Source organism: Capricornis sumatraensis, unplaced genomic scaffold, assembly GCF_032405125.1.
Source record: "Capricornis sumatraensis isolate serow.1 unplaced genomic scaffold, serow.2 scaffold1, whole genome shotgun sequence".
Lineage (NCBI taxonomy): Eukaryota > Metazoa > Chordata > Mammalia > Artiodactyla > Bovidae > Capricornis > Capricornis sumatraensis.
The window spans coordinates 5,544,200-5,556,849 of record NW_027184612.1 but is presented as its reverse complement, the minus strand read 5'-3'; the positions used below and the strand labels follow the sequence as shown (position 1 = coordinate 5,556,849).

At 38.6% G+C, this 12,650-nt stretch overlaps 1 pseudogene; it reads right to left on the bottom strand.

Moving 5' to 3' along the window:
* Positions 1-1,411: 1,411 nt before the first annotated feature.
* Positions 1,412-12,133, bottom strand: LOC138072313 (olfactory receptor 5W2-like; annotated as a pseudogene).
* Positions 12,134-12,650: the final 517 nt, after the last annotated feature.

The following is a 12,650-nucleotide window of genomic DNA, read 5'->3' as shown; positions in this document are numbered from 1 at the left end:
TTGATAAGACTTCAGTCAGACTCATCAAGAGAAGCAAAGAGAAGACTCAAGTCAATAAAATTAGAAATGAAAGACAAGAAGTAGCAACTGACATTACAGATATTTTCCATTAGTCATCAATGTTGTGTAAGAGGGACATGCTATGCAAAGAAGAAGGAAAGTTAGTGATGAGGACTGAAGTAGACAGCCTAGAATACATCAGAGTCTTGATATGCTGTTCCCTATTTTTGTGGAATTTCAAGAATATTTTGGAATAGAAGAGTATCTCCATGCCATTGCCAAAACTTGGATTTGAATTGTGAATTTTGTAAAAAAACACTCAGTTCTTTAAGTTATCCATTTCTAGACGAGGAAGCCAATTTTAATCAAATGTTGTCTGCTGCAATACTATTTTTGACTTCCATTTAATGGGCTTAATTTTTTTCATATCATATTTATTAAGTCCAATAAAATGGACCAACATGTAGGTCAAATCAGTCTTTAGATGCTGTAATATACATCTGACATTTGAATGGAGACAAATTAACTAGATTATATACTTATTTACTGCACAATACCTGCCAATCCAGTGATGCCCTGTTTGTCTTAGGCTTTAATTTTCAGACAATATTTTCAGTTAGGCTGCCTTTTATGAGCAACAGTTCCAAAAGAGTTCAGTGGATTGATAAAATATGGTAGAAATAAAAACCTGTACATCTTTTATATAAAATAAGAATTTTATAAGTTTGTAGCTTTTTCCACAATGAAAAGTTTTCCTAACATGCCATAATGTCTCACAAATGCCCTTAAATTTTTTATCCCATGATGATTTTGTGGCTCATTTATTATCAAACTGCTTAGTTCATTAATATCTACTACTAGTATCAGCTTAAATTCGTTAATATAGAAAATATAAAAAGCCTGAGTTCTGAAAGATTGCTCAGTTAATCTTTGATTTACTTTATGACAAAACCTTTAAGACATTGCATAATGTTTTAGTGAGACTGAAATTATGTTTGAGTGATAAATGAACAAAATTAGCATAAGTAGAAAAGTCAAAAGGTTTTTCAAAAATGTTAAGTGCCATATATAAACCCTGCCCACATACTAAGCATAATATATGAGGAAACCTACAATATTTCTTAGCAGTGAAGATGACTTAGTCACTCAGTCATGTCTGACTCTTTGTGACCCCATGGATTGTAACCCACCAGGCTCTTCTCTCTATAGGGATTCTCCAGGCAAGAACACTGGAATGAGTTGCCATTTCCTCTTCCAGTCTTAATAGTGGAGTTTAATACAAATAATTATTCACTTAGGAACTTGAGAAAGTTGTTTCTCATGTGTCATGCCATATAATTTTCATTACACAATTACTACATGTGTGTGGTTGTGTGCAAATATGCATAATACAAATATTTTAAAATATAGTTTAGCTTTCAATTTTACTGACTTCTTTCACATCCTTGTTTCATAGGCTAAATATCAGAGGATTTAGGAGGGGAATCATAAGAGTGTAAAGCAAAGAGGTAATTTTGTCTTCATCTAGAGAGTAAGATGAACTATGCCTGAAATACATAAAAAGCATAGTTCCCTGAAAAATTGACACTGCAGTTAAGTGGAAGGTGCAAGTGATAAAAGCTTTGATTCTCCCCTCAGCAGAGTGGACCTCCAAGACTGAAAGGATGATATAAAAATAAAAACAAGGACTCCTGAAACAGTACTCAGTTCAATAGAACCCAAAGCAGTGAATATCATTAACTCATTGACCTCTGTATCTGAGCAGGACAGGAAAAAAAAAAAAAAGAGGTAAATCACAGAATGGTTAATGGTCAAATGGTTAATCACATTTGACCCACAGAAGCATAAATGGAATGCTAATGCTGTGTGTACCTCAGAAACTATCATCCCCACCAGGAAAACCCCAGCCATGAGCAGGGAGCACACCCTGCTGGATATTCTGACCGCATAGAGCAAAGGACTGCTGATGGCCTTGTACCGGTCATAGGCCATCACAGCCAGCAGGAGACACTCAGAATTGGCAAAGATACAGAAGGCCAAGAATTGCAAAGCATAGCCATATAAAGAGATTGACTTGTTTTTGGCAAATAGGGAGAAATATCAATAACATCAGATATGCAGATGACACCACCCTTATGGCAGAAAGTGAAGAATTAAAGAGCCTCTTGAGGAAAGTGAAAGAAGAGAGTGAAAAACTTGGCTTAAAGCTCAACATTCATAAAACTAAGATCATGACATCTGGCCCCATTGTTTCATGGCAAATAGATAGGGAAACAGTGGTAACAGTGGCTGACTTTATTTGGGGGGGGCTCTAAAATCACTGCAGATGGTGACTGCAGCCAAGAAATTAAAAGACACTTGCTCCTTGTACCAACCTAAACAGCATATTAAAAAGCAGAGACATTACTTTGGCAACAAAGACCCATCTAGTCAAGGCTATGGTTTTTCCAGTAGTCATGTATGATTCTGAGATTTGGACTATAAATAAAGCTGAGCACCAAAGCATTGATGCTTTTTTTATTATTAAATTCCAATACAATTTTTGTTTTGTATTCTGATACAATTTCAACTACTATGTGAAAAAGGGTAAATAAACCACCGATAGTCATATTGATAAATATTTATCAGTTCAGTTCAGTTCAGTTCAGTCGCTCAGCCGTGTCTGACTCTTTGCGACCCCATGAATTGCAGCACACCCGGCATGCCTGTCCATCACCATCTCCCAGAGTTCACTCAGACTCGCGATCATCAAGTCCGTGATGCCATCCAGCCATTTCATCCTCTGTCGTCCCCTTCTCCTCCAGCCCCCAATCCTTCCCAGCATCAGAATCTTTTCTAATGAGTCAACTCTTCGCATGAGTTGGCCAAAGTACTGGAGTTTCAGCTTTAGCGTCATTCTTTCCTAAAGCAATAAGTGCTAATGTAAATTTGTAGGCAAAGTAATTTATTTGTGTAACATAAGAAAAACTGACTTTAACTTAGGATTAGGAGAAAAGTTTCACAAAATATCTAAAATTTAGTATGGGTGTTGGAGGATGTGTGGTTCATCCAGTGTATAGTGGAGAGAAGAGGTACCTAAATGTGTGACAGAGCCAGCAAATCTGGAGAACATAAAGAAGTCTGAAATAACAGAGAACATTAGGAATATGAAGGCATGACTAAGGTAGGAAAGGTAGGTCAACCCTGGTTCTGAAGAGTTGGTTTTGTTTTTTTTTTTTAATTTTTATTTTTACTTTATTTTGCTTTACAATATTGTATTGGTTTTGCCATACATTGACATGAATCCACCACGGGTGTACATGAGTTCCCAATCATGAACCCCTCTCCCACCTCCCTCCCCATGTCATCCCTCTGGATCATCTCTGTACACCAGCCCCAAGCATCCTGTATCCTGTATCGAACATAGACTGGTGATTCATTTCTTACATGATAGTATACATTTTTCAATCCCATTCTCCCAAATTATCCCACCCTCTCCCTCTCCCACAGAGTCCAAAAGTCCATTCTATACATCTGTGTCTCTTTTGCTGTCTCGCATACAGGATTATCATTACCATCATTCCAAATTCCATATATATGTGTTGGTATACTGTATTAGTGTTTTTCTTTCTGGCTTACTTCACTCTGTATAATAGGCTCCAGTTTCATCCACCTCATTAGACCTGATTCAAAGGTATTCTTTTTAATAGCTGTGTAATACTCCATTGTGTATATGTACCACAGCTTTCTCATCCATTCATCTGCTGATGGACATCTAGGTTGTTTCCATGTCCTGGCTATTATAAACATTGCTGCAATGAACATTGGAGTACAAGTCTCTTTCAGTTCAGTTTCCTCGGTGTGTATGCCCAGCAGTGAGATTGCTGGGTCATAAGGCAGTTCTATTTGCAATTTTTTTAAGGAATCTCCACACTGTTCTCCATAGTGGCTATACTAGTTTACATTTCCACTGACAGTGTAAGAGTGTTCCCTTTTCTCCACACCCTCTCCAGCATCTATTGCTTGCAGATTTTCGGATCGCAGACATTCTGACTGGTGTGAGATGGTACGTCATTGTGGTTTTGATTTGCATTTCTCTGATAATGAGTGATGTTGAGCTTCTGTTCATGTGTTTATTAGCCATCCGTATGTCTTCTTTGGAGAAATGTCTATTTAGTTCTTTGGCCCATTTTTTGATTGGGTCATTTATTTTTCTGGACTTGAGCTGCATAAGTTGTTTGTATATTTTTGAGATTAGTTGTTTGTCAGTTGCTTCATTTGCTATTATTTTCTCCCATTCAGAAGGCTGTCTTTTCACCTTGCTTATAGTTTCCTTTCTTTTGCAGAAGTTTTTAATTTTAATTAGAACACATTTGTTTATTTTTGCTTTTATTTCCAGTATTCTGGGAAGTGGATCATAAAGGATCCTGCTGTGATTTATGTTGGAGAGTGTTTTGCCTATGTTCTCCTCTAGGAGTTTTATAGTTTCTGGTCTTACATCTAGATCTTTAATTCATTTTGAGTTTATTTTTGTGTATGGTGTTAGAAAGTGATCTAGTTTCATTCTTTTACAAGTGGTTGACCGGTTTTCCCAGCACCACTTGTTAAAGAGATTGTCTTTAATCCATTGTATATTCTTGCCTCCTTTGTCGAAAATAAGGTGTCCATAAGTGTGTGGATTTATCTCTGGGCTTTCTATTTTGTTCCATTGATCTATATTTCTGTCTGTGCCAGTACCATACTGTCTTGATGACTGTGGCTTTGTAGTAGAGCCTGAAGGCAGGCAAGTTGATTCCTCCAGTTCTGTTCTTTCTCAAGATTGCTTTGGCTATTCAAGGTTTGTTTGTTTTTTTTTTTTTTTTTTTTTTTTCCCGTACAAATTGTGAAATTATTTGTTCTAGCTCTGTGAAAAATACTGCCGGTAGCTTGATAGGGATTGCATTGAATCTGTAGATTGCTTTGAGTAGTATACTCATATTCACTATATTGATTCTTCCAATCCATGAACATGGTATATTTCTACATCTATTAGTGTCCTTGATTTCTTTCATCAGTGTTTTATAGTTCTCTATATATAGGTCTCTGGTTTCTTTAGGTAGATATATTCCTAAGTATTTTATTCTTTTCGTTGCAATGGTGAATGGAATTGTTTCTTTAATTTATTTTTCTACTTTCTCATTATTAGTGTATAGGATTGCAAGGGATTTCTGAGTGTTGATCTTATATCCTGCAATTTTACTATATTCATTGATTAGCTCTAGTAATTTTCTGGTGGAATCTTTAGTGTTTTCTATGTAGAGGATCATGTCATCTGCAAACAGTGAGAGTTTTACTTCTTTTCCAATCTGGATTCCTTTTATTTCTTTTTCTGCTCTGATTGCTGTGGCCAAAACTTCTAGAACTATGTTGAATAGTAACGGTGAAAGTGGGCACCCTTGTCTTGTTACTGACTTTAGGGGAAATGCTTTCAGTTTTTCACCATTGAGGGTAATGTTTGCTGTGAGTTTGTCATATATAGCTTTTATTATGTTGAGGTATGTTCCTTCTATTCCTGCTTTCTGGAGAATTTTTATCATAAATGAATGTTGAATTTTGTCAAAGGCCTTCTCTGCATCTATTGAGATAGTCATATGGGTTTTATTTTTCAATTTGTTAATGTGGTGAATTACATTGATTGGTTTGCAGATATTGAACAATCCTTGCATCCCTGGGATAAAGCCCACTTGGTCATGGTGTATGATCTTTTTAATGTGTTGTTGGATTCTGATTGCTAGAATTTTGTTAAGAATTTTTGCATCTATGTTCATCAGTGATATTGGCCTGTAGTTTTCTTTTTCTGTGGCATCTTTGTCAGGTTTTGGTATTAGGGTGATGGTGGCCTCATAGAATGAGTTTGGAAGTTTACCTTCCTCTGCAATTTTCTGGAAGAGTTTGAGGAGGATAGGTGTTAGCTTTTCTCGAAATTTTTGGTAGAATTCAGCTGTGAAGCCGTCTGGACCTGGGCTTTTGTTTGCTGGAAGATTTCTGATTACAGTTTCAATTTCCGTGCTTGTGATGGGTCTGTTAAGATTTTCTATTTCTTCCTGGTTCAGCTTTGGAAAGTTGTACTTTTCTAAGAATTTGTCCATTTCTTCCACGTTGTCCATTTTATTGGCATATAATTGCTGATAGTAGTCTCTTATGATCCTTTGTATTTCTGTGTTGTCTGTTGTGATCTCTCCATTTTCATTTCTAATTTATTGATTTAAATTTTCTCCCTTTGTTTCTTGATGAGTCTTGCTAATGGTTTGTCAATTTTATTTATCCTTTCAAAGGACCAGCTTTTGGCTTTGTTGATTTTTGCTATGGTCCCTCTTGTTTCTTTTGCATTTATTTCTGCCCTAATTTTTAAGATTTCTTTCCTTCTACTAACTCTAGGGTTCTCCATTTCTTCCTTTTCTAGTTGCTTTAGGTGTAGAGTTAGGTTCTTTATTTGACTTTTTTCTTGTTTCTTGAGGTATGCCTGTATCACTATGAACTTTCCTCTTAGCACTGCTTTTATAGTGTCCCACAGGTTTTCGGTTGTTGTGTTTTCATTTTCATTTGTTTGTAAGCATAATTTGATTTCTTTTTTGATTTCTTCTGTGATTTGTTGGTTATTCAGAAGTGAGTTGTTCAACCTCCACATGTTGGAATTTTTAATAGTTTTTCTCCTGTAATTGAGATCTAATCTTAAGGCATTATAGTCAGAAAAGATGCTTGGAATGATTTCAATTTTTTTTTGAATTTATCAAGTTTAGATTTATGGCCCAGAATGTGATCTATCCTGGAGAAGATTCCGTGAGCAGTTGAGAAAAAGGTGAAATTCATTGTTTTGACGTGAAATGTCCTATAGATATCACTTAGGTTTAACTGATCTAATGTATCATTTAAAGTTTGTGTGTCTTTGTTAATTTTCTGTTTAGTTGATCTGTCCATAGGTGTGAGTGGGGTATTAAAGTCTCCCACTATTATTGTGTTATTGTTGATTTCCCCTTTCATACTTGTTAGCATTTGTCTTACATATTGTGGTGTTCCTATGTTGGGTGCATATATATTTATAATTGTTATATCTTCTTCTTGGATTGATCCTTTCATCATTATGTAATGTCCTTCTTTGTCTCTTTTGACAGCCTTTGTTTTAAATTTCTCTTTCATCTGATATGAGTATTGCTACTCCTGCTTTCTTTTGGTCTCTATTTGCATGGTATATCTTTTTCCAGCCCTTCACTTTCAGTCTGTATGTGTCCCTTGTTTTGAGGTGGGTCTCTTGTAAGCAGCATATAGAGGGGTCTTGTTTTTGTATCCCTTCGGCCAGTCTTTGCCTTTTGGTTGGGGCATTCAACCCATTTACGTTTAAGGTAATTATTGATAAGTATGATCCCGTTGTCATTTACTTTATTGTTTTGGGTTCGGGTTTATGCACCCTTTTCGTGTTTCCTGTCTAGAGAATATCCTTTAGAATTTGTTGGAGAGCTGGTTTGGTGGTGCTGAATTCTCTCAGCTTTTGCTTGTCTGTAAAGCTTTTGATTTCTCCTTCATATTTGAATGAGATCCTTGCTGGGTACAGTAATCTGGGTTGTAGTTTATTTTCTTTCATCACTTTAAGTATGTCTTGCCATTCCCTCCTGGCCTGAAGCGTTTTGATTGAAAGATCTGCAGTTATCCTTACGGGAATCCCCTTGTGTGTTATTTGTTGTTTTTCCCTTGCTGCTTTTAATATTTGTTCTTTGTGTTTGATCTTTGTTAATTTGATTAATATGTGTCTTGGGGTGTTTTGCCTTGGGTTTACCCTGTTGGAACTCTCTGGGTTTCTTGGACTTGGGTGATTATTTCCTTCCCCATGTTAGGGAAGTTTTCAACTATTATCTCCTCAAGTATTTTCTCATGGTCTTTCTGTATGTCTTCCTCTTCTGGGACTCCTATAATTCGAATGTTGTGGCATTTCATATTGTCCTGGAGGTCTCTGAGATTGTCCTCATTTCTTTCAATTCGTTTTTCTTTTTTCCTCTCTGATTCATTTATTTCTACCATTCTATCTTTTTTTTAATTAATTTTTTATTTAATTTTAAAATCTTTAATTCTTACATGTGTTCCCAAACATTAACCCCCCTTCGACCTCCCTCCCCATAACATCTCTGTGGGTCATCCCCATGCACCAGCCCCAAGCATGCTGTATCCTGCGTCAGACATAGACTGGCGATTCAATTCTTACATGAAAGTATACATGATAGAATGCCATTCTCCCAAATCATCCCACCCTCTCCCTCTCCCTCTGAGTCCAAAAGTCCGTTATACACCGCTGTGTCTTTTTTCCTGTCTTGCATACAGGGTCGTTATTGCTATCTTTCTAAATTCCATATATATGTGTTAGTATACTGTATTGGTGTTTTTCTTTCTGGCTTACTTCACTCTGTATAATCGACTCCAGTTTCATCCATCTCATCAGAACTGAATCTATCTTCTATTTCACTAATCCTATCTTCTGCCTCCGTTATTCTACTATTTGTTGCCTCCAGAGTGTTTCTGATCTCATTTATTACATTATTCATTATATATTGGCTCTTTTTTTTTTTTTAATTTCTTCTAGGTCCTTGTTAAATCTTTCTTGTATCTTCTCAGTCCTTGTCTCCAGGCTATTTATCTGTGATTTCATTTTGATTTCAAGATTTTGGATCATTTTCACTATCATTATTCGGAATTCTTTCTCAGGTAGATTCCCTATCTCTTCCTCTTTTGTTTGGTTTGGTGGGCATTTCTCTTGTTCCTTTACCTGCTGGGTATTCCTCTGTCTCTTCATCTTGGTTATATTGCTGCATTTGGGGTGGCCTTTCTGTATTCTGGGAATTTGTGAAGTTCTCTTTATTATGGAGTTTCCTCACTGTGGGTGGGGTTGTATCAGTGGCTTGTTAAGGTTTCTTGGTTAGGGAAGCTTGTGTCGGAGTTCTGGTGGCTGGATCTGGATTTCTTCTCTCTGGAATGCAATGAAGTGTCCAGTAATGAGTTATTAGATGTCAATGGTTTTGGAGTAACTTTGAGCTGTCTGTATATTGAAGCTCAGGGCTGCGTTCCTGTGTTGCTGGAGAATTTGCATGGTATGCCTTGCTCTGGAACTTGTTGGCCCTTGGGAGGTGCTTGGTTTCAGTGTAGGTATGGAGGTGTTTGATGAGCTCCTATCGATTAATGTTCCCTGGATTCAGCAGTTCTCTGAGGCTCTCAGGATTTGGACTTAAGCCTCCTGCTTCCGGTTTTCAGTTTTATTTTTACAGTAGGCTCAAGACTTCTCCATCTATACAGCACTGATAATAAAACATCTAGGTTAAAGATGAAAAGTTTCTCCACATTGAGGGACACCCAGAGAGGTTCACTAAGTTACATGGAGAAGAGAAGAGAAGAGAGAGGGGGTAGTTAGAGGTGACTGGAATGAGATGAGGTGGGATCAAAAGAGGAGAGAGCAAGCTAGCCTGTAATCACTTCCTTATGTGTGCTCCACAGTCTGGACCACTCAGAGATGTTCACGGAGTTATACAAGGAAGAGGAGAGGGAGGAAGTAGGCAGAGGTGGCCAGGAGGATAAAAGAGGGAAATGAAAAGGAGAGAGATAGATCCAGCCAATAACCAGTTCCCTAAGTGTTCCCCATCGTCTGGAACACACAGAGATTCACAGAGTTGGGTAGAGAAGAGAAAGGGGAGGGAGGAGACAGAGACAACCTAGTGGAGAAAAAGGAGAGTCCAAAGGAGGAGAGAGTGGTCAAGCCAGTAATCTCACTCTCAGGTAAAATTGGGTACTGAAGATTGGGTTTTTAATTGTACAAAATTGACAACAGATACCAAAAAGCAAAGATTAAAAATCTAGAGTAGAGCTTGGATTTTCAAAATACAATATTAAAGAAAAGAAAAAAAGTCACAAGAATTATCTTAAAAAAAAAACAACAACAACCACACACACACACACACACACACACACACACACTATATATCTATATATCTATATATCTATATATCTATATATATATATATATATATATGGTGTTTGCTTTAAAAATAGGGTCTTTTTTGAAAAGTAATAGTAGTTTATAAAAATAAAAAATTAAAGGAGAAATAGAGGACTTAAAATTTAAAAAATTTAAAAAAAGAAGAAAAAACAATCAAACAACAACATCAACAAAAAAAAAAAAAGAAAGAGAGAGAATGATGGTAAAAATAGTAAAAATATATCTGGGACTTTCTCTGGTGTTGTGGGCAGTGTGGGGTCACTACCAAGGTGGTTCCGTCTGTTTAGCTTCTTCTGTTTACTGGTGTCTTCAGTGTGTGATTTCTGCCCTGGCACATTTTGGGCGGTGGTGGACAATTTTTTTTCTTTTTTAGGCTCACTTGTTCAGTCGTGCTTTGGGGAGGGAGGCTGCAAACAAATAACACTGGTGTGTGCTTGCAATGCCTTAGCCACACTGGGCTTGCCCCTGCTCATGGTGCACGCCGCTCAGGCGGTTCTCTGCCAGGAACCATCTGAGGCCGGCCCTAGGCTGCATGCACCTCCCCGGTCTAAGCCACTCAGGCTCAGCGCTCAGGTAGCCCTCAGAGGTGCAGATTCTGTTGGACCTGCGTTTTGTGCCCTTCCCAGGTCTGAGTAGCTCAGGTGTTTGGCAAGCGCGGTCACTGCAACTTATCGCCTTTCCCATCCCTGCTGCTGTTTTCTGGATGTACCACTGGCTCCCATTCTCAGGTGGATGGTGACTGTCCAGAACCCCAAGAAGACTTAGCAAAGAAGCCTGCTTGCAGTTTGGTAGGTACTGCCTCTCCAGGGCTGCAATTGCCCCCTTCCAGCCCTTAGGGCTCTGGCTGCCTGTCACCGGAGGGGGATGGTCTGCAGCCAGCTATTTCTGTTCCATCCTTTGTTCTGTGTGTGGTCCTGGTGGTGTCTTATGTTAGAGCTTTTCCCATGGTAGCTATCCCACAGTCTGTTATGCTAGCCCAAGTTAGTTCACTCTGGTTACACTCGGGGCATTCTGGCCCGATTCTTAAAAAGCACTGCAGCCCATGCCTCCCTGCCCTGCCCCCACTTGCTAGTGGCAGATGCAGGCATCTGTGCTGCTTCTCTGCTGGGGGAGTTACCATTGGGCTCATAATCTGTTGATTTTAATTATTTACTTATTTTTCTTCCCTGTTTTGTTGCCCTCTGTTCTTCCCAGGCTTGCCACAGACTCGGCAGTGAGAGTGTTTCCTGGTGTTTGGAAACTTCTCTCTTTTTAAGACTCCCTTCCTGGGACAGGACTCCCTTCCCGGGATGGAGCTCCCTCCCTACCTCCTTTGTCTCTTTTTTCATCTTTTATATTTTTTCCTACCTGTTTTTGAAGACAATGATCTGCTTTTCTGGGTGCCTGATGTCCTCTGCCAGCATTCAGGAGTTGTTTTGTGGAATTTACTCAGCACTGAAATGTTCTTTTGATGAATTTGTGAGGGAGAAAGTGTTCTCCCCATCCTATTGCTCCGCCATCTTAGGACCGCCCCCCTGCATTAATGCTTTTAACTGTGATGTTAGAAAAGATTCTTGAGAGTCCCTTGGTTTGCATGGAGACACAACCAATCCATCCTAAAGGAAATCAGTCCTGAATGTTCATCGGAAGGACTGATGCTGAAGCTGAAACTCCAAAACTTTAGCCACATGATGTGAAGAACTGATTCATTGGAAAAGACTCTGATGCTGGGAAAGATTGAAGGCAGGAGGAGAAGAGATGTCAGAGGATGAGATGGTTGGATGGCACCACTGACTTGAAGGTCATGTGTTTGGGAGTTGGTGATGGACAATGAGGCCTGGCGTGCTGTGGTCCATGGGGTTTCAAAGAGTCAGACATGACTGAGTGACTCAACTGAATTGAACTGGCAAATAGGTGCACCAGCATCTTGGGGCCAATGGCTGTGGAATAGCAGAGGTCAGAGGATAGGTGACTGAGGGAAAAGTACAAGGGTATATGCAGCTAAGGATCCATCCTAATTAAAATAATCATTCCAAGATTTGCCAGAATGTTAACAAGATAAACAACAAAAAACATGATAAATAGGATCACTTTAATCCCAGATTTATCAGTAATTCCCCTAAATATGAATTCAGTTAAGGATAAGCAATTTTCTTTTTCCATTCTTTGGTGTTCTTGTCTAAAGTTTTGAAAAAATGACGGAGAAAATGATACATATATGATTCTTGAGAGTTCCTTGGACAGCAAGGAGATCCAACCAGTCAATCCTAAAGGAAATCAGTCCTGAATATTCATTGGAAGGACTGATGCTGAAGTGAAGCTCTAATAGTTTGGCCATCTAATGCAAAGAACTGACTCATTGGAAAAGACTCTGATGCTGGGAAAGATTAAAGGCAGGAGGAGAAGGGGACTACAGAGGACGAGATGGTTGGATGACATCACCAACTCTATGGACATGAGTTTGAGCAAACTTTGGGAGTTGGTGATGGACAGGGAAGCCTGATGTGCTGCAGTCCATGGAGTCCCAAAGAGTCAGATGTGATTGAGCAACTGAACCAAACTGAATTTTGGAATAGTGTTTATATAGCAAAAGATTGGCCTTCCCTGGTGACATAGATGGTAAAGAATTCTCCTGCAGTGCGGGAGAGCTGTGTTCGATCTCTGGGTCTGGAAGATCCCC